A 20,634-nucleotide genomic window follows, 5' to 3' on the forward strand; every position below is an offset into this window, starting at 1 on the left:
GGGAGATGGAGGGGAGGGCTCAGCACAGATAGAGAAACTACAGCCCAGCTGTGAGGGGCAAGATGAGTGCAGGAGAAGGGGCTCTATGTAAGGTTGTGAGACTGGGGTGTGAAATTGTGGGTAAATCTGAGTAGGGTGTGTTGAGAATAAATGATTTAAATTAGGTTTACTGAGGCAGAAGCCATCCCTGCTTCATATTTGTACCCTTTTTAATAACTGCAAAGTTTATTATTACTCATCTGAAAATCTCAGTTTCTATTCGGTGTTGGTTTCTGGATCGAAACTTTACCTGTGCAGGGATGACATCAGCAAAATACCAAAATACTCCAAATGAATATTAAGCTGCAATGAAAAAAAATGTAAGGCTCTGCTTTGATGAGGATGGGATGCTTCAGATACCACTGAGATAATTTGATTCGCATCCTCATCAGACGTAAAGAATACTGCAGTGGGTTTAAGAAAAGGGGTTTTTCATGGTTAGAAAGTGCTTTTCAAAAACACTCTGCAGCCTGAATCAATTGTGTCCACTGCTTTTTTTTTACTTATAGAAAAGAATTTTAAACTGTAAATGTTTTATTAAATGAAGGTTATTTATTTCTAGTTTTACAGGTCAATGCTGAAATATACCTGCATCAAAAAATGGCTTGTAAGGTGCTGTAGTTATTCAGTCAGAGATGTTTAGTATTAAAGACATGAAATACTAAGTTTAGGGCTGTTTTGCTTGAACCAAGATAACTATGCTTGACCAACACCTAGTAATATTCAGTTTGTTGGTCATTGCTCGGGTCTTGTTTACAGAGATAAAACTTATGAATTGTGAGGGGAGAATGCTACCAGCTAGATGAGTCTTAAAACAAGCGACCTGTTGATAGGCTTCTGCAACCAGCTGCCATAAGACCAAAAGGACAAAGAGGTGCCGATTGTCATGGACTTCCCCCCTGACTCGCTTGACCTCAGCCTCGCTGAACATTGATGGCTTTAAGAGACTGAGACAAACAAGCCTCCCTGACACCACAGGACACTTTTCTGAACAATGTCTGCTCATGGAGGTTATAGGGTATTTGTTATGACTCGGATCTGTGTCAGTTTTATTTCTGCTGTCAGCAAAACACAAGACAGATTTAGGAACATTTTTTGAGAGTAAACACACTGCATTACAAACCAAATGCAAAGATGGATCTTCACTTTCTGATTCAGTCTTATTGTTCAATGTAATTGTCCATAAAACACTGCACTGTACAGTAACAAAATACATCATATTTAGAGTCCATAATATTCCTTCTTGGTAAAAAATTCCAGCCCTTTCTTGTGTCCTCACCAATATTAAATCAAACCTCTGACTGCAGAAGAAGAGGTTTCAGGTGAAAGTGCCTTTAAGTACCTTCCAGTGTTTGCAGAGATCAGAAGAACTGCATCCATCCTGAGACTCTTCAGCTCCTCACAGCAGCAAAACACATTTGAAGAAGAGGGTGATAAAAGGACGAATGCAACTTCTGTAAAAACACAAAAATCTCTCTAAACTGTGAAACCTTTGTGGTCCACAAACTTTAGTATTAACTGTTGGAGTCGATCCTCTATGTCTGCAAAATATCTGATGAACCACTGGATGGATTTTAATGAAACTTTCAGAAAACAATCACTGGATGTAACTGATTAACTTTTAAAGTTCATTCAATTCAAAGTTCAATGGCCACCATAGATAACTGATTTTTGCCAACTCAAAAATGTCTGTAATTTATCTAATTATACAGGTTTTAAGCTAAACTTTGGTGTAGTAGTAGCTAGGAGTTTTTCACAAGACATACTCTGAGCAGGACATCTTTCAAAATCGCACGAGATTGCGATTCATGTTTTGTCTAGGTTCGACCAAAACAGTTGCAACTCAGGCATTTCTTAACAGAAGATTATCTTAGACTAAAGTGAAGGATGATGGGAGATATGCATATCCTTTTTTAATCTGAAAAGTTACTACTGTATGCTGCAAATCTGCTCCCAGAAAAGGTTAGACATGATGATGGTTTTGCCAAATCCATGACTCAAGTCTGACGCAGGCTGCATGACTTCACCGTGGGTGATAATCAGATCAATAATGTGTAATGAATGACTGGAGGGAGGCTGCAGCACGACTGGGTAGTGTATTCATGATCTGGCAAGTGGTTTTTGTTTGTATTGTGGAGCTAAGAAGTGGGCGTGTGATGAATTCGCTTAAGTCTGAGAGCAAAGTCATCTTCAGACTCTAAACTACACCAAACTCTGTCCAAACAGGGGCACATCCTCAGGTCTGACCACTGGTCTTCCACACCTTCTCAGTTTGAAACCTCGGTCCACCCTGTCTTCCAGTCTTCATCATATTTCTGTTTCATTTTCCAAACCCATCTCTTCTTTGACCCCCCCCTCCCCCCCCCCTTCTCTTCCTCCACCCTTGAAAGATGGAAATCAGGACAGTTCAGCAGTGAAGGGGTTAAGAGAAACCCAGCCTCGTGATTGGCTGCCGGCCGGCGGTCTGATCCAGCCTACAGAAAGAGGTAACCAGGCAACCTCAGAGAGGGAGAGGAAAGAAGAGGGGGCAGAGGACCGGGGAGTAAAGAGGAAGAAAAAAAAAGAAGAGCTGAAAGAAGCCTGGCATACTTTTGAAAGAATTGTGGGAAAAGATGTAACAAAGCTCGGAAGTGCTCTCCCCGGGATGGAAGACGGGATTACTGTCACTGCTGAAACCCACTGTGGATGTCTGAGTGGAGCAGGAGGAGATACACGGGGATGACTGGTGGATTCTTGCTCGAAATGGGAACTAAGTGTGCTCAGTTTCGCTGTAGTGCAAAGGTAAGCGCGCTGGTGGGAAGTGATGCGGACCAGCTGGGAGGTTTCTGCGCAGAAAGTGGCCACTTGTGACAGTTTGGGCTGCGGGAGCCTGTGGAGCCAGTGATCTGCTCCTATCCCTGCAATGAATTATCCACTGCTGCATCGGGGTTTCAGTGCGCGCATGTGGTTGTATACATGTGTGTGTGTGTGTGTGTGTGTGTTTGGGCGGTTGTGGAGTGGTCCCCCCCCCTTCTGACACAATGGTCAGGGGCTGTTTGTGTGCGCCTTGGCGGGAGGAACTGATGAAGGATCTGCTGCATTTGGCCTGTGTAGTTACGGGACCCCCCCCCCTTTCAGAAGTGTCAGCTCATGTTTTTCATGTATAAAATTACAACAAGTTTTAATTCCCATCTTCCTCAGAAATGCATGTTTTTTTTCCTGTTTCTGTGGATGCGTCTTTGCTCCACTGCATGGGCTACACATCTTGTGGCAAAGACAGCCCGTCTGTGACTTTACAGTTCCCCTCCTTCCCAAGACTTCATCTTCATTGGAGCGTTCCGTGAGCTTACTGCGCCCGAAGAGCGTTTTTTTTCCTCTCTCTCTCTCGCTCTCTTTTACAAGTTACAGAGAAATCAAACTTCCTTTACGCGCGGACGGACGCGTGGCGCGGCTCCGACTTGCGAGGTTGGCACACAATGAGCGCGAGGTGAAATGGACCGAAACGGAGGTTCTGATGATGAAGTTTTAGCGCAGAAATGTTAGTCAATGGGCTGTGGGGCACCAGCTTCCTCTCACTCACTGGGTTTGGGGTTGATGGAGACACACACACACACACACACACACACACACACACACACACACAGAGGGAGGAAAGAGGCGACAGAGGGAAGTGAATGAGGGCGCAGTCCGATCAGGTTTTTTGCTCTGAGGGGCCCAGGCTCCTCTGCAGCTAAAAGCCGCATTAATCATGAGGCTGTGGCGCTCTGCAGACCCTCACTCTCCTCTGCCTCTGCCTGCGAGGCGCACGAGCCGCCTCAGCTGCAGATCCAGAAGCAGGTGTAGCCTATAGCGCTGGATGGAGCTGATAGATTTGAATACTTTTCTCATAGTTCGTTTTGAATCCTGCAATGTCCTCAAGGTTTTTATTTTCTGTTTTGTTTTTTTTTTTGTATTAAACAAATTGTTGCTCTTAAACATTGTGTTCAATTACTTGAGTAATTCCTTTATAACAGGTACAGTTATAGGGTCATGTACTTTCTATGGTCACAGTCTATCCCTGGACTTTCCTTTGTCAAGGTCACTTTAAGTAGTTTTATAGTGTTATTGTGTTACTTCAGCCAAAGTGAAAGATTTGGTTACTTTATCCAACTGTGCCAAACAGGCCTCTTACTTCTGCCTGTAAGGGCCCAGCTGGCGACTTCAGGTTGTCATAGAAACCCATAGAGTATTGTGTGGAAACTCTCAAAGAAAACCCTGTTGAAGGCTCTTTCTCCCCCTCTTTCAGTCATCGTCTTCCTCTGCTCCATCTACAGCCTCCCTTTCCCTTTTTTCTCTACTCTGTCATTGTTCAGAAGCCAGCCCACCTTTTACAACTTATGTTCCTAACAGGGTTTGTGTGTGTGTGCACTGAATAATGATAGACCAAGGCTTTGAATGGATGTTGGATTTATTCATAAACAGAAGGCACATGTTTAATTTATCCTGACCTCAAGACATCTTTGCAAGCAGGACCTTACTCTCCTTGTCTCTAAAGCTTTTTTACAGTCTTTCATGAAGCAGGCTTGCCTGTGCGAATTTGTATTCCAGTTGGAGATGTGTGGAAATGTCTTTTTTTTCTTTCGGCAAACAACACAGAAACTCCACTGACTCCTTGTAAATGCTCAGACCTTTGTACAAACCTCCTTCACTGAATACCTGATCATTTTGTGGCCGTGGTTGAGTCACTTTTAATACCAAAGTAGTTTCATTTGCGTGTGCAGACAACGGGCTTCCAGTCTGGCCGACTTAATGCACATTCTTAATTTTTAATTGGCGAACATTATTTTGTTTTATCGCAAGCAAAAGTTGCTAAAGCACAAAACTGTTCGAACTTTGACCGTCGTCTTATCGCGTTCTGCCTGTTTTGCCAAGGCACCCTAGTGACACTTGTTGCTATGGATACAGTTCAATACAAAAATAAATTGTCAGCCCATTAAAGTTACCTGCTCAACGTGAGGGCGGCTGTGTCTCACTGGCGTTTCTTTCAATCAGCTGTGGTGAAAACCATGAGCAGGCATCTGCAGTCAAAACATTCTTCCTTTTGGACCTGGAAGCACAAAGTGAATGTGTAATTTTTCAACCACCTATTATCTAACTGCACAGAAATAATGATATTTTAAAATAAGATCGCCCCTCTTTTGGATAGTTAACACATTTAGATTCAGTGTTCAGTTAGCTTTGTCTCTATTTTAAATAGATATTTCTATTTCTGTTTTTATTATTTTCTTGCATCAGTCACACCTCTGACTGAGGTTCTGTTTTCTCCTGCCACCCGCAGAGGTTTCCTAATACAAGAAATGGTTGAGTTTGTATGTACCAGCTTAAAGGTTTTGTGTGAATGCGATTCATCTTTGACTTTCTCCACAGCATTTTAACTCAGAACCATTACAAATCTATTGCATTTCAGAGGAAAAATCCTTTTTGTCTAGTGACAAAACATCTGCCATCACCTCACTGAGTCCAGTTCAGAGCGCTGCAGGTGTCTCAGTGCAGCTCTGACTGAACAGGGCATTTTCCTCCTTATGAGTCGCAGCAGAATGACTTCCCACAAACCGTTTTGTGTCCTTCGTAATGTTTCGCTGCTGTCAAATGTAGAAATTTTACTCTTGAAACTGCAGTGGGGGGGAGGGGGGCACTTTTTAAACTTGCTCTACTGCTGTATTCTAAACTTGTTGAAACAATGTAAGTATTCTGCGAGACAAGAGGAAGAATTGAGAGTTTCCTGGCTGAATGCCCGTTCCATTGATCGTGTGGGAGTCTATGTGTGTCTGTGCCTGAGTCTGACATTTTTCTTTCATATAATTCACAACGGGGATATTTTTACACTGCGTTGGGCACACTTTTGTGTATTTTGCATGACTTATACAGTATACAGAGAAAGTTAAGAGTTTGTCTGGCTAAATATTTTTCCGATTTAAACACAATGTGCTCTTAACTGACATTAATGTCAATTGTCTGTTAAGGACTACAGGCGCACTGAAACATGCACAGATAGGAGGGCTGTAAATCTATCCAGAGGTGCAGATCAAGCTGCCAGCTAATCTGCCTCTGCAGTTTGCGGTCTATAATCTTCTTAAAACACTTCCAATCTGTTCAGACTAGGATTAGCATCTGTCCACATGACGACAGTGCACAAATACACTTTCACTGGGTTTAGTTTGGACTACAAATAGACTAATTCATGGGTTTGGCAGGTTCTGTTTTTACTGATGATTTCCCAGATTTTGAATGAATCTCTGAAATTAAAAGTAGATAAACAAAACCCTTGGTTATGTGTGTTTCTTGGAAGAAAATTTGTCTCTCTGTCGTTTTGAATGTGGTGAGATTTCATGCAACTTGTACTGGAGAAGTTAAAAGATGGGTCACATTCCATTACACAGATATCCTAAATTTGTATGGTCACATTTGATCATCTACTGTGTTAATTTTTGGCACCAGACTGAAAGCTAAATAACCGTGAAAATGGACTTAATTTTTCTCACTCACTCCTTTCATTGCCCTTTACTGTTCTGTACTTTATTATCTTTGTAATTTCTGTGTCCTCTCACTCTTTTTTTCTTCCAATCTCAGTTTCAGGTTACTCTTCTGTTCCAAGCCCGCCCCCCACCCCCACCCCTTTCTGCCTGCAGCTTACCTTCAAGGATTCTCTTGTTTCAGAAAAGATGTTGGTTGTGGAGCTAAGAGTTTTGATTCCCCCCCGCCCGCTCACATTTATATGCCCAGTTGTACACCATTTCATATCATCATGATCATGTCCCCCCCCACACACACACACATTCTTGCAGTTTCCTGTGAGTGCCACTTTGGGGTGAAATCACAAAGGTGTTCACTGCGTTAATGAGTTTTCACAGCAAACAAAAGCACTTTAGTGGATGCATTTTCAGGAGGTAAAGACACACACATACACACACACACACACAAGAGGAAATCACGGCACATTAACACTTCAATTAATTCAACGCCTCACATTCTAATTTCCCCAGAAGTCAAGAAATCTGACCACCTTCTCTCCCCACCTTCCCTTCTTCAAACCACACACACACTTACACACTCCAGTGACGTTCAGTGCCCTGTGTCATGCGTCAGCAGACCCCAGCTGTATTACATGTTCCTTGTGACATTTTCGATGCTCCAGAGAAATTGCCAAACAAAGCTTTACAAATGAGATTTTATTATGTTTTCTTTGTCTTTTTTGTGTCAGTGAAGCAAAGATGTCTGCTTTTGCACAATGTTTTTCTTTCAGTGAATACAATAGCTAATAGGCACATACTCTATATAGGGTTGAAGGAGAATGGGATTTGTTTTAGGGGTTTCTCTCCCCTGTGGATCTTCTCAGACTCACTGAGATGTTTGCAAATTTAGGCAAAGAAATAGTTGAAGACAGGAATCAAAAGATGTTTTCCTGAAGGATTTCCTTTTGCTGTTTTTTCCCTCTTTTTCTCCCTCAGGTGTTTTTGCTTCCATCTGTGCTTCCATGTTGCTGTTAATGACTTTTTAACTGTCCTATGATTTTCCCTTTTTGTCTCTCCCTCAGTCTGTTTGTTTGTAAAGATTAGCTGCAATTTAGTATCCATCATTACCTACAATCATCTGCATTTAATGTAGAGATGTTTTATGCTATGTTTAGTTAGTCCATAGCATGAGCAATGCAGCTGTTGTGTGGAAGTGAAGTAATCTGACTGACTTTGTGTATTTTGAAAGACAAATGTGAAGTTGGGAACTGCAGGAGTATGAGGTCCTTTCTAAGGCTGTAATCCTCAGTTCAAAGTTAAGCGTGTTTCCAATGTTGTTTCAGGATCAAACACAAGGGCATGCTCCTTGTCCGCCCTTTGTTTTTAACTTTCATGGACAGGATCGCAAGGTGTAGTTATGGTGAGTTTGGGACTCTCAAGGTCTTATCTCTATTTTTTGTAAATGCTGTGGTTCTGTTTATCATTGTTCATGAGTATGGAGTGACAATAATGAGAACTTATTCTTAATTTTTGTGATCCTCCCATAGGAGGAGCTGGAGAGAGTCACCTGCAGAGAGGGCTGTCTGGGTTTCCCTTCTAAATTTGTTACTTTGTGACTGAACCCTGGATAAGCAACAAAAAGTAGATGGCCGGATGGATGACAGTTTCTGCTAGCCTAACAAGATTCATGTTGGTTGTGGTAAAGTAGCTTGGATTTCTTCAAAAGTAGATGAAACAAGGGTGTGCAAAGTCTCCAGGACAGAGAAATCTTATTTTGATTGGAACCACACATGATGTTCTCTTGGAACCCGCTGACCCTAATTTTTTTCCATCTGCCCCAAAGGAGCAGGTGGATGTTCAGAGTTCAGGCTAGAAAGGTCAAACCCGCTAACACACATCTCTCCATGACATAAAACACAACTCCCCACAGATGCTCTTACACATTTTCCAACATGTGTGTTCAGTACCTCAGAAGCTCTGCTGGGAACACAGAATGAAGTTTATATGGTTTCATGGGTCATGAAATCTTTTCAACCCATAAAACAAGTTGAGATTCAATTAAGGTGGAAACATAAAAATGGGAAAAGTGAGATTTATTTGTTCATGCAAAGAAGAGAAGCTCAATGAAGGTTAAGGCTGAGGTGAGTAATAACTGAAGCCTCTCAGAGCTGCAGAGCTGTAAGTGGCCATTTCCAGAACCCCTTGGCCGTTTATTCTCCACGCTGAGTCGTCATGTTTCGGAACACACACACACACATACACGCTTGTGCTTTGAGGAAAGCATGAACATACACCACTTTTCTTCTTTCTCATCAGACTCTGTCCTTGGGTGCCTGTTCACACTCATACACTCACACTCACTCAGATCACTGTGCATTCAGAGAGGTGAGAGAAACTGACTGAATGCAAGCCATCAGTTTTCCAGTCAGTGTCTTTGTTAGCCATTTTTTGGTGACTTAATCGCTCATTAACAGCTGGATGACCTGACCAAAGGCTTCTTATATAAGGGAAACAGCAAATGTGGCACTTATGGTGTTATCAACAGATACTTGCTTTAACCATTTTGAGGTTTCACCAATAGTTCATGTGGTTTTTAATTTTATCATCATAATGGTTTAATAAGAGACAAAACGCACACTTTGTTTAGTCATTTTGGTAAATGTGTGTGTAAATAAAGGAATACGACAGAGAGCAGTCTTTTCCCCTATGACAGAGTTTACTGTACCTGCCTCTTGATGTTTACAGATTTAAACTTTTTGGATCAAAAAGCTTTAAGAAAACCAAAATTAAAACACACACAAAAAACTTTTTTTTTAAAATACTGTTCAGTAGAAAATAGACCAAACCCAAAGTTTTATCAAAGCAAATTCTGCTAAGTGATTGACATATGACTTTGATTCTATTTGGCTGTGAGAGAAGAGTATGTTTACTTAGTTTACATAGTTTACTCATAAAATCCACAGTTGTTTTGTTTTTTTCCATTTCTGCTTTTTTGTATATTTTATAAAAACTCCAGAAATATGTGCCATACAACAGTAATAGATAATCAACCATTTACAGTTTTTTTAAATATCAGAAATTCTCAAGGACATGTCATGTAGTCTGAAAAATTTAAAAGAATGAAGTAGTTTGGCATTAGAGACATCACTGCAACAGTTTTTGCTTAAAGCAAAGTGCAATTTTTTGTAGTTTTTGGGGAGACTTTGTTTATTTCAAAATGCCTTTCATTTTTTGGCAAAAAAAAATCCTGTTTCCTTAAATGTTTGCTCAGAACTGTCAAATATTAGCAGATTATGACTGTGTTTGTGTTTATAGTTCAGTTGCACAACAGTGTTCCACTCAGGAGTCTACAGTTTTCACTACAGCCATAATGCATTGATTTGTCAAATGTCTATTCAAAAGACAAACAAAAGAAACAAAGTTCAAGTGATTTCTCATCAAGAACTTGAAGCAGGTTTTGTTTTCTTGTGTTTCTTGAGTGATAAATTGTTCAACTGTTAATTGCAGCAAGTTTTCCCACACAGTATTTCCTCAAAATAAGCATCCATCTTGTTTTTGTTTTTCTTCTCCTCTTGGTTTGACCTATGGCTCTTTTGTCTGTTGTATCTTTGATGCCACCATTTTAGATGGAAGAGCATAAGTTACTATTCAGTGGAGCAGGTGGAGCAGCTGCTCCTCCATTTTCGAAAATGGGTGTGGGGAAATTATGTTTTTCCATATCACTGATTGTAGCACACAGTTAAGATTTAAGAGAGCAAAATATCCACGAGTTTATAAAAAAGTGGGAAATTTACGCTGCTCTTATGTTGACATCTACTTAGATGCAAGTGTGTGAGACTCCATGGGAGCATTTTTGGGGTTGACCAGACATAGGCAAAACTTGGACTAAATATGGCATAAAAGTGAAAATTCTGAAATTGCCTTCATTGGCTTCAAAGACTTTTTGTATGTTGTGTAAAAAGTCTTCGAAACAAAGAAAACTGGAGCTGGACAAAATTGGAAGTAGTGGTCTTGACTTCTTGAAATGAGAAAACAGAATTAGCCATGAAAGTGGCTACTTTTAGGTTCTTAAACCAATTTTTAATCATGCCTTGATTGTACCATCATTTCTAAGTGTTTAGAGTGGGTACGCCACATTGATATTGGAAAAGCGCTCTAACTTCACTTGGCATGTAATGAACACATTGTGCTCTTAGTGCCATGTAAAAGCAGAGTTCATAATTAAGAAGATTGTTATATTTTGATAAGATATCACTTTTCTTCACTCAAACTGGAAAAAACTGTGCTGTAGTCAATATATTGTTTTTCAAATCAACACTTCAGCAGTATTAAAACAGTCCTTTTTTCTTAGAATTATATGTTTTTATTTCCTTGGATCACATGAAAACGTGTTGTGTTTATTCAGTCCAGTCCTGACCTGTTGTGCTTGTGAGCACAGCAGCAGCTGGTTTGCTGTGCTGTGTATGTTAAAGCTGTGGTTGGTCACAGATATTGTTTGGGCTTTTTTTTTTTTTTTTGCTGCTGCAGTTCAATCTGCAGTGCTTTGGATATCCTCAACTACTGCCTGCTGTGTCTTGTGACAGATGTGTTACCATCACACCACAGGAGGCCAAGAATACAGTGGCTCCAAGACAACACAACAGTCACAACATACACACAGCTCCTGCATGCAGACAGTGTTGAAACCATAGAAAATGCATGCTGCACAGTCAGACCTGTAAGAACCAAAGCACAGCCATGGGCACATGGCCCAGTTGTAATAGTGAAGACTTGTGCCCGAGGAGTCTCAGCTTAAGCTGCAAACTTTCACTGGAAAGTACCACATAAAACAAGATACAGCCTCTGTGACTCTGAGACAATCTGTATGTGGTAATACATAAAGGATCTGTGAGAAGATTCCCTTTACCAGAAACTTAAAAAACTTTTATTTATTTATTTATTTATTTATTTATTTATTTATTTTTGTAGTGTATGATACTTTTTCTATAAGCACTTCTACTTTTTTATTGACCCTGATCCTTCTAGTATGTGTGCATGTGTGTGAAATAATACAGGACAACAGTAACTAGAAGAGAAACAGCTTTTTAAATCTGTAGTTTAAACATCATGATTTGACCCAGTCACAGGGCTGTGGTGACCCATTTGATTTGCACTATCCACAAAGAAACAAAGAATAAAGTAAAGTTTTGACTTAAAATTCCAAGTACTAAAAGTCCATTTAAATGACCATATTTGTGTTACTTTCTCGAAAACTTAAACATTTAAAATTAAAACTAACATTTCCCACAATAGTTTCTGTGCTATGAGTAAAGAACAGGCAAGTCTGGTTTATTATTGTTCATCCATATACTTTCATTTTGCACATTAACACCCTGGGTACCATTATCGCATTACTGTTAAGATGATTGCTGCCCTAAACAGAGTAATACTAATAATTAAAAGTGATTATTAAAAGTTAACCTTTAGCACTTCATGCTTGCGGCTGCATGTCAGGTCTAAAAAATACTATCCAACGCTAATCTTTGTGATAATGAACCTTACTGATCTTACCCACTGTGGAGGTACTGATATGCCTCTGTACTTTAATTTTTTACTCAGACACATGGGAGCTTGTTCAATATTGTCATTGCAACATATTCTGGAAGAAGATGAACGTCTGTTCTGCTGATGGTTTAAAAATGTCCCATCACTGTCAAAATGCTCTGATTTGATGTGTGCAGACATACAGTATCTGCTTACAGCACAAATGATTACAGACTATAAATCAGGATATCACATCCAGAAATCTCACATATTCATGCAGTTTTTTTTCTTTGAGGCCTCATCCACATGATCTGACACTACAAAATAAAGAAAATGCTCATAGCTAATCCCAGGCTATTTGTGCACATAATCCTCAGAGTATCTGAATTTGACTATGCAAGTACATTGAAACAATCTGATCACCTCAGTGTTGCTGCTGTGAAGTTCCTAAATGTCAATAATTGTTCTCCACAGTGATATATGTTTGAAAACGATGCAAAAAGTTCCAATTCATTTATATTTAAAGCATAAGGATAAAATTGGACGGAAGAATATTAGGTCTGTAGGCACAAATATTCCAATATATTTATTACTAAACAATAACTGAAATTGTATTTACTGACAAGGTTTTGGACTGCAAAGTTGTCTTTACACACTGTATTTATATATTTTTAACTTGTGTAAGTTCCTTTTAACTAATGAAAATTAAGACACATAATGTTTATTTTTACTGCAATATGTAAAGGACATGTACACACAATCAGAACATCCCCAGAATCTTCCTTCCAGTTTTAAATGCTGTTTACAGGCAGGCGTATAAGAGGATTTGACCCACAGATGCATAAATACACATTTGAAATACAGATCAAATGCAGCGGTCCTCATTTAAGTGCTCAGAATTTTGAGCTCAGATCAGCTCTGAGCCACTTAGCATGGCTTTGTGCTGTAGAGATTTACAGTAAGTAAGCACATCTTTAGTTGAGAAGCGTTTACAGGAAATGAAAAGTCAACTGTAATAATTGTCCATGTTTGCCAAAAGCAGCTTAATGCTACAATAAATAATTGTGACTACAAGTAAGCAGAAGACCCCTGAATGGTGAAACCATTTGATTGTGTGTCAGCTTATAGAGAGTCTTATGGCTAACTCTTTGAAAGATGGCAAAAAAACAACAAATTTCTCCAACTGAAACTGCTATACAAGAGTACTATATAAAACCTTTTTATTCCTAATTTTTGTGATTCAAGCTGATCAATTACTGACCCTAAGACGTTGGAATCTTGTTTTACAAGAACTGAAATGTTTTTATTTTCAACAAATCTTTTAAAAGGTTTCTATTAGGCACTAGATTATAAATAAAAAAATCGCTTTTACAGGATTATGAAGCAGCCAACATGCTGAAAAGCAACTTATACTTTAACTAATTTGTTTGCTTTTAATTTTTCATCAGTGAAAATGAGTATGTGCGCAGTGACTGATTAGTACTCGTTGATACTAAAAGGCCTTTGAGCAAGGCACCATCATTTATGAATTATCCTGAATCAGAAGGGAAGCCAGACCTAAAGTGTTTACACCATTTATATATGGTACCAAAACATCTCTGGCTATAATAGGTCCCCTTGAAAGTAAACACTCACTTATATCATGAAATCCTAAATACTACCTTTTGCGAAAATGTCATTTTGTTGTCATTACCTTGACTTCATTTTTCTAATCAGTGGGTTAGCAGTTCTTCTACAAACATATATCTGATTCAGTCAATATATTAGAGTTTAAAAATATGTGTTTGGATGGTGTGGCAGGTTTGATTGATGTACCCAGGAACCAACAAGAGTGGTTTGGAATCATATATGGGACATACCTAGGAACCAATGGGACTGGATTACTGTTATCATGGACGACACTAGGTTTACTCACCACTGAAGTACAGCTGCACGGTAATTGTTTTGATTTATGGCTGTTATTTTTTCCTCATTTGTCAGTGCATTGAGCAATACATTCTCCACTGGCAGTTTTGCTTGTTTTAATCAGTTGGTAATTATGGATGCCTCCTTCTAATTAATCTGGTGCTAATGTTAGCTAATAATTTGGAACTCCTCCTTTTATGGCTCAAGAAAATCTGAAAGTCAACCACATGGATCAGAGCATGCTTGGCTCCGAAACCATCAACAAAATTTTAATGGATGGTTGGCATTTATCCATTTTTTATATGCAATCTATGCAAGGTCATGCATCAATTGCTTCCTGGATGCAGCAGCTGCAGTTGTCCACAGCTCTGGTTGGTGCTTGATGTTCGTGTGATTGTTTGCTTATTGTCTCCGGTGTGTGTGTGAGGTCAAACTCATGTGAATGAAATTAAAGGCCTAGCATTCCTTGAAGGAACACATTCATGCCCGATTTTTAAACCTTGATCGTCTTATGATGAGAAAGGAAGGAGTTATAGCCATTTTGGTCAAACCTTGTAAACGATGTTATGCGCAGTATCTCTCTAGATCTCACAAGTGGGTTAGGTCTTAGGGTAGGTGTTGTGTATGACTCTCAGCTACTGTCACACCCAAATTCTAGCTCAATATCTGTAAAATTGGCTGAGTTATAGCCATTTATGTTTGCTAAGGTTGATTAGCTGTGGCAACCATCTTAAATTAGGCTGACTTTGAAAGTTAATGATCTATAGATGTACATTCAATGAGTACTTTTTGAACATTTAATTAAAACTTATCCAGTGTTAATCAGATATTTTTCTAACGCGGCGGACAAACAAACACATAGACAAAAGTATCGCTGTTTAGCCTTCATCGGCGGACAATAACATACAGCACACAAACAGAATTTGGCAGAGGTAGTGGGTGTTTTTGTGCTTGTGTGTGAAAGGATTGAAGAGCTCAACAATCACCTGCTTTTAGGTTGTTTGTGCTCCATGATAGAGTTCCCCTGAACATCAGTGAGGCTGAGAAACTGCTCAAAGTATGTTAGTCTGTACAAACATAGAAACTCACAGTCATTTAACTAAAGGGTACTTGTGTTTTTCTATGATCATGCATTTGCTGGCTTTTTTATTCTTTATTCATGACATGTCTTTTTGTCTTTCTTGAGCTCCTGCTTTCTGACACTCACACTCATTCTATGTGTGAACATTCAGACAGGCAGCACTCAGGCAGAGGTATGTTTTTTTTTGTTATTCTTTATATTACATGTACTTTTCAAATGTGCAGGTTTGCAGTTATAGCACGGCTTTACACTTGTGTCCTGTAGAAAAAAGGTACACCCTAAAACTTAGGAGAGACTCCTTCCTTTTTTTCTTCCCCTTTTTATATTTTTATGCGAGTTTATATGTAAATTTTCAAAGTAAAACAGAGCAACTATTTTAGTTTTTAAGGTAGTGCAAAAAGGAAAGTGCAGCAGGGATTGTAGTGAGGCTGCTGATCATTGGGAAAGGATAAAAAAAATGAAGAAAGTGCCACACTCTCCACCTCCACATGTATTCTTCATTATTTAATAGACGTTTCAGCCCTCAGGCTTTTCTCAAGAACACTTTTCTTGAAACCGTTGTTTCATGTCATCAAGCAACTCCTACGAATGCTCATGACCTTCGGGTGAGACGTAAAGACACTGATAAAAGAAAGAAAGTATTCTTACCCAGAGATGACTTTGAGATGGCTGAAGGAAACAGGAGGAGTGGATGACTGAGGTAGAAATGAAGGAGCAGCAGGAAGTTAGAGATGGGGGAGAACTGAGGTGAGAAATGGTTGTGATTGCCTGGTGTGCCTCGGTGAGTTCTGCTATGTTATTAGCTTATGTGATCTGCCCCGCTCGCCCAGTCCAGTCCTCACCTGCAACCTGGCACCGTGTGTGTGTGTGTCCCTGAGGGTTTGTGTGAGCACTGAATGGGGTTTAAAGCTGGTGATGAGTCTTTTGTCTCACCTTTCTCACTCCACCCTCTCCTGAGAGTCTCCGCTCACCCAGAGAAAACGAACTCTTACCTTGGCCTTTGCTGTAAATCGCCCCTCGAGTGAGTTCTTACTGCAGTCTGTTCGCGCTGCCTTGAACCAAAGCTCTCTTGAGAGAACAATTTAACAATCCCCTGTCTTATAAACAGAGGCCACTGGGATGAATGGAAATTTGTGCCAAAAGGACTATTTGAAGCCTATATTGTCTGTCAAGTGGCTATCTATGAGTGCAAACCTCCTGACAGGAATGAATTGACTTCTGCAATTTATTACCTGCACTGGTGACATCCTTCACATCTCTGCCCTGAACACAAAGTCAGTAATATTATCACAGTAGACTCATACACCTGGTCATAGGACTGGCCTCCTGCTGCCTGTATGGTTTATTAAATAACAGAGTGGGTGGTTCTGTTTCTTCCTCTGCCATTTTCTGCACAACATGCTGCCTCATACTGTGACTATAGGTGTATAATTGATTACATGCTTGGGTACTTCTGGCTGTATGTTTGAGTGTATTACTGGGAGTATAACCATTCCTCAGAACCTACAACCTCAGCACTGCTCCCAATGGGCTTTTATTTTTTCCTCTCCTTGCAGTCTCTTTTGCCTATTGTAATTTAAATCCTTCCTGTTGGAAGGTTGTGAGCATGAACATCCTCATCCGAACATAGTGGATTTTTGTTTATCTTGTTCTTAAAAACCTCCGCATTGTTTCTTAAATTTTCTGAGATAAGTTAAAAAGTCTGATAGGGTTTAAACTAATGAGTAGTATTAATTTAATTCAAAAGTGTCATAGAGCCAGATGACTTTATATATATATATATATATATGTATGATATGCTTTGTTTTTATTTTTCTAAATATTATGAGATAAATCCTATGATGTAACATTAGATTTTCTCCCAAAAAGTGGCTTATTACAAGGTGGAATAATAACAATACAAAAAAACTTGAGATTTTATGAAGTTCGACAAATTTGAACAAGAATACAGCAAAAGCGTTTCAGCTCAACATTCAATAATTTAATAATGGATGGTGACAGCAACTTTTTTCCCCCCTGAAAGTCTTGCTGAACAGTGTCGAGCTGCTTTGTAACTTTATTGTTTTTGTAGTGGAATACCTTATTTTACTTGCGAAGTTGAACTCACGTCTCACATCTGAAGATGTGTTTTCATGTGAGTGAGTTTGCTAAACAGATTAATGTTTGCTTCTTTCTTCTTTGTTTTGACATAACCTTTTGTTTGCGTTGTCGTCACTCGTTTTCTTGCGGTTGCAATTATGTGCTGACAAAACTTACTGAAAAGTTGTTCTCCCAAATTATAGACATGGTTCTGCTATAAACTTTGTGTCTAGTGTTAAAAGTTGTCATTTTTGTGGACGTCTTTGCAGCGTTGCATCACAGAGACAGGAGGCTGCAGCGGCCTAAAATACTCTCATTCATTGTGAACTACGTTGTAAAGCGAGAAAAACACTTCGATTGTTAAGAGAAATTCAAATTTATTAAGTATCCAGATACAGTAAGTTCCACTTTTAACATCCAATTCTGCAATTCCACCCACTTTTTTCCACATTGTGGAAATCATTGGACCTTATAGTTCTTTAAAAAACATTACACAGAATATTACTTATGTTTGGTTGTTCTGCTTTTGGTAAAATATCATTAGGAGCCCATCATCCATAGCTGAGTGACAGCTTACAGCAACAGATGATGGAGGGAGATGCTACACCATGCTATGTACAACCGGAGAAAACCTTGCATGGAATATAAACTGCAGCAATGGTATAACAAAAAATGAGTGGTTTTGAAATTGTGACTAAACACTGGTACGTATGTATACTTTGAAACCAGAGACCTGGTGCATAGCTAGTGGGCAAACATGTGCATGAGCATGAGTAGATTTTAATACTTATTGGTTAGTTTTTCTTTTGCCATACCAGGCAAAACAGAGAAAACATTACTCTGAGAACCACTATTATGACCAGTCTCTCTAAACTTATTTACAAATTTCATCCCAGCCATTTGCTTACTGTACTAGCAAAACTGTTTACCATCATCATGTGAGAAAATTAAATCAGAGCCTGCAAGGCACCACTGGACTATTTGAAATAGGCACTTAATAAATTATGAAACTGATGAGAACATTTATTAGAGAACTCTCTCGTGAGAACTGGGGTGAGCATCCATAGTTGTGCTCTATGGGCATTAATTAAAACTTCCACAGCAAACTAAGTCTGAGTTACATAAATGAGCAGCTTGTTAGAAATATGAAAACACCTCCAGGTCTTTCTGTGAATACGCAGGTGCCACCATTTATTCTTGGTTACCCAATAGTATCACCTAATTATTATTGCTTGCAGCTTTATCTCAAGCAGTCATAAGGGACTTTAAATTGAACAAAGCCATACACAATCTGCCTATAATTCACCCTCCCAACACACACATATACACAGACACACAGATTACTGTGAGCTGCAAAGCAACCAATTTAACTACTGGGAGCAACTGGAGGTCAGTGTTGTATTCAAAGACTCTGACATGTGGAAATGTAGGGTTTAAGGGTAAAACACTGACCCTGCTAACTGTTTTGTGAGACACAGTTTACACATTTACTGTATATTCAAATTGCAATTAGAAATGTTGCCATTGCAATTAGAAATGTAATGATTTTCAAACTAATACAAAAACTGGTGCAAACATCTTTGGTCCTATACAGCAATACTATTTATTTTATTCAAAACCAAAAGAAGAAAGTAAAGCCTAGCTGGTGTGGCAAATATAATTTTTTTTATTCTGATTTATTCTGATTTTTTATTTATTCTTTAAACAAACAGTGTTTATTTGACCTGTCATTACATGTGAACATCGTTGAATCTGCTGCTAAACCATAATTTGTCAGCTTTTTTTTAAAAACAGAGGCTGTTTCCACAAATACAAACTGTTCTTATCTTAAATCATAGTTAAACAGACTTTTAGCTGATAAAAACCTTTTATCAGTGAACACTGGTATTTTACCTTACATTCATCTGTGGCTATGAAACAATCCATCTGTCCAGTTTCCTGTTTGATGTTTATATGAAAGATTGTGTTGCTGATGCATTTTACAGCATGTTTATATCTTCATTTGTATAATTGATCTTTTTATTATTTATGTTATTATGCTAATAGAGCTGTGAAATGGGTGCTAGAGAGAGAGATTAAGGTATCGAGACTAATGTATTAGGATCTCTGGATGTTTGTATCCTTGAATGCTCGTTGGTTTGGGTTTTAGAATAATTTCACCACCAAAATATTGGCAAACAGTATATTCTATTGACACAGCGATTTTTACCAATTGCCATTCAAAAACTGTCCCAAAATGCAATATCGCAGCAAATGTGGCTAGTCTGTGGCTAGTTGTCAGGGATGTAGCTGAAAAGAATCTTATGTCAGTATAAGATTCTGAATGATATGGTTTTATAATATCATTCATTTATCATCAGAATCTCATACTTGCCTGTCCCTAAAGTAAATCTACTACTAAAGTGGCAATACTTTAGTGAGCCTGCATTAACATTTTATTAAACTAGTAGACAATCTAACTAGCAAAGCTTGCTCCAAACATTTGTTTTAAAATAGTGTTTATTAAAAAAAGTAATAAGTGGTGTTCCTCTGGTAACCAAGTCATGATTGTTTGGGTTTTTCACAAAAAACTTCTAAACCGCAGGTTTTATTTAATGTTTTATTTCGTAGTCTTGATATTCAAAATATAGTCACTATTGATCATGCACATGGGAAAACTCGTGATATAATGGATATACTAGATATATTGCCCAACCTTATATGTAGCCTTTGCATATATTTGTTGGTGTTAAGCTGTTTAGGGCTGACTGACAGCTCGCACAAACTAAATGAAGGAGGTGAATTTACTCTACAGTGCACACAACCCCAGAAATCCCTGTGCTGTCTCTGTCATGTATATAAAACAGTTTAAACCACAGGAACAGTATGACAAAAAAAATTGTGCTTTTGGAACTGTGACTTTTTGGTTCCGTGGTTAACCTTGAAACCAGAAATTGGTTCATGCCCAAATTAATATTTACAACAGCAGAAATGGAAGAGATGGCAAAGGAGGAACACTTCCAGGTGTTGCAGAGCATTTAATCACTCACCTGTGAGACTAATAAGATGGGCCAGTGATCCCCCCCCCCCTCCCTCCCCTCAAACATACACACTTACACACACCCATATGGCCTAATATATGTGTATGCATATACCGGTGAGACTAATTAGCCAAACTAAAAACATCACCGCAGCACGGCTGCTAAAAGCTCATTCAAACGCACATACAAATACGTGACAGCTTGCTGCAGCTTTCCTAACACATTCCACCACTGCTCTGCTCCTCTCTTGCTGCCATCTGAAGGAGTCAAGAAGGGAGGAGACAAAGAGAGCAGAGCGATAAGTCAGGAAGCAGATAGGTAGAGGCAGCTATCCTCCATGCAGACCGTGGCTGCAGGCACCGCTACAGGTAACAAACACATCAGTCATACAAGCAGCACACCTGGTACTGTACAGATGGGAAGCCATGGGAGAGGCAGGCAGAGCAATGAAGAAAGATGAGCAATCAGACAGCGAGCGAAACACAGAGGAGAGACAAAAGGAAGGGAGGGAATTATT

At 39.1% G+C, this 20,634-nt stretch overlaps 1 protein-coding gene across 10 annotated transcripts in view; it reads left to right on the forward strand.

Annotated features, from left to right (window-relative positions):
• Positions 1-20,634, forward strand: part of dab1a (DAB adaptor protein 1a) — a 227,618-nt gene that overhangs the window by 135,390 nt on the left and 71,594 nt on the right. For 9 of the 10 annotated variants that reach the window (XM_017428797.3, XM_017428794.3, XM_017428798.3 and 6 more), the window contains exon 1: positions 2,553-2,820. The exons of the other annotated variant lie outside the window; for it this stretch is intronic. The gene's annotated coding sequence lies outside the window, so the exon portion shown is untranslated. Of the gene's footprint in view, positions 1-2,552; positions 2,821-20,634 lie in introns of those variants that run through there. 10 annotated transcript variants of the gene reach the window in all.

Source organism: Kryptolebias marmoratus, linkage group LG24 (assembly GCF_001649575.2).
Source record: "Kryptolebias marmoratus isolate JLee-2015 linkage group LG24, ASM164957v2, whole genome shotgun sequence".
NCBI classification, from domain to species: Eukaryota; Metazoa; Chordata; class Actinopteri; order Cyprinodontiformes; family Rivulidae; genus Kryptolebias; species Kryptolebias marmoratus.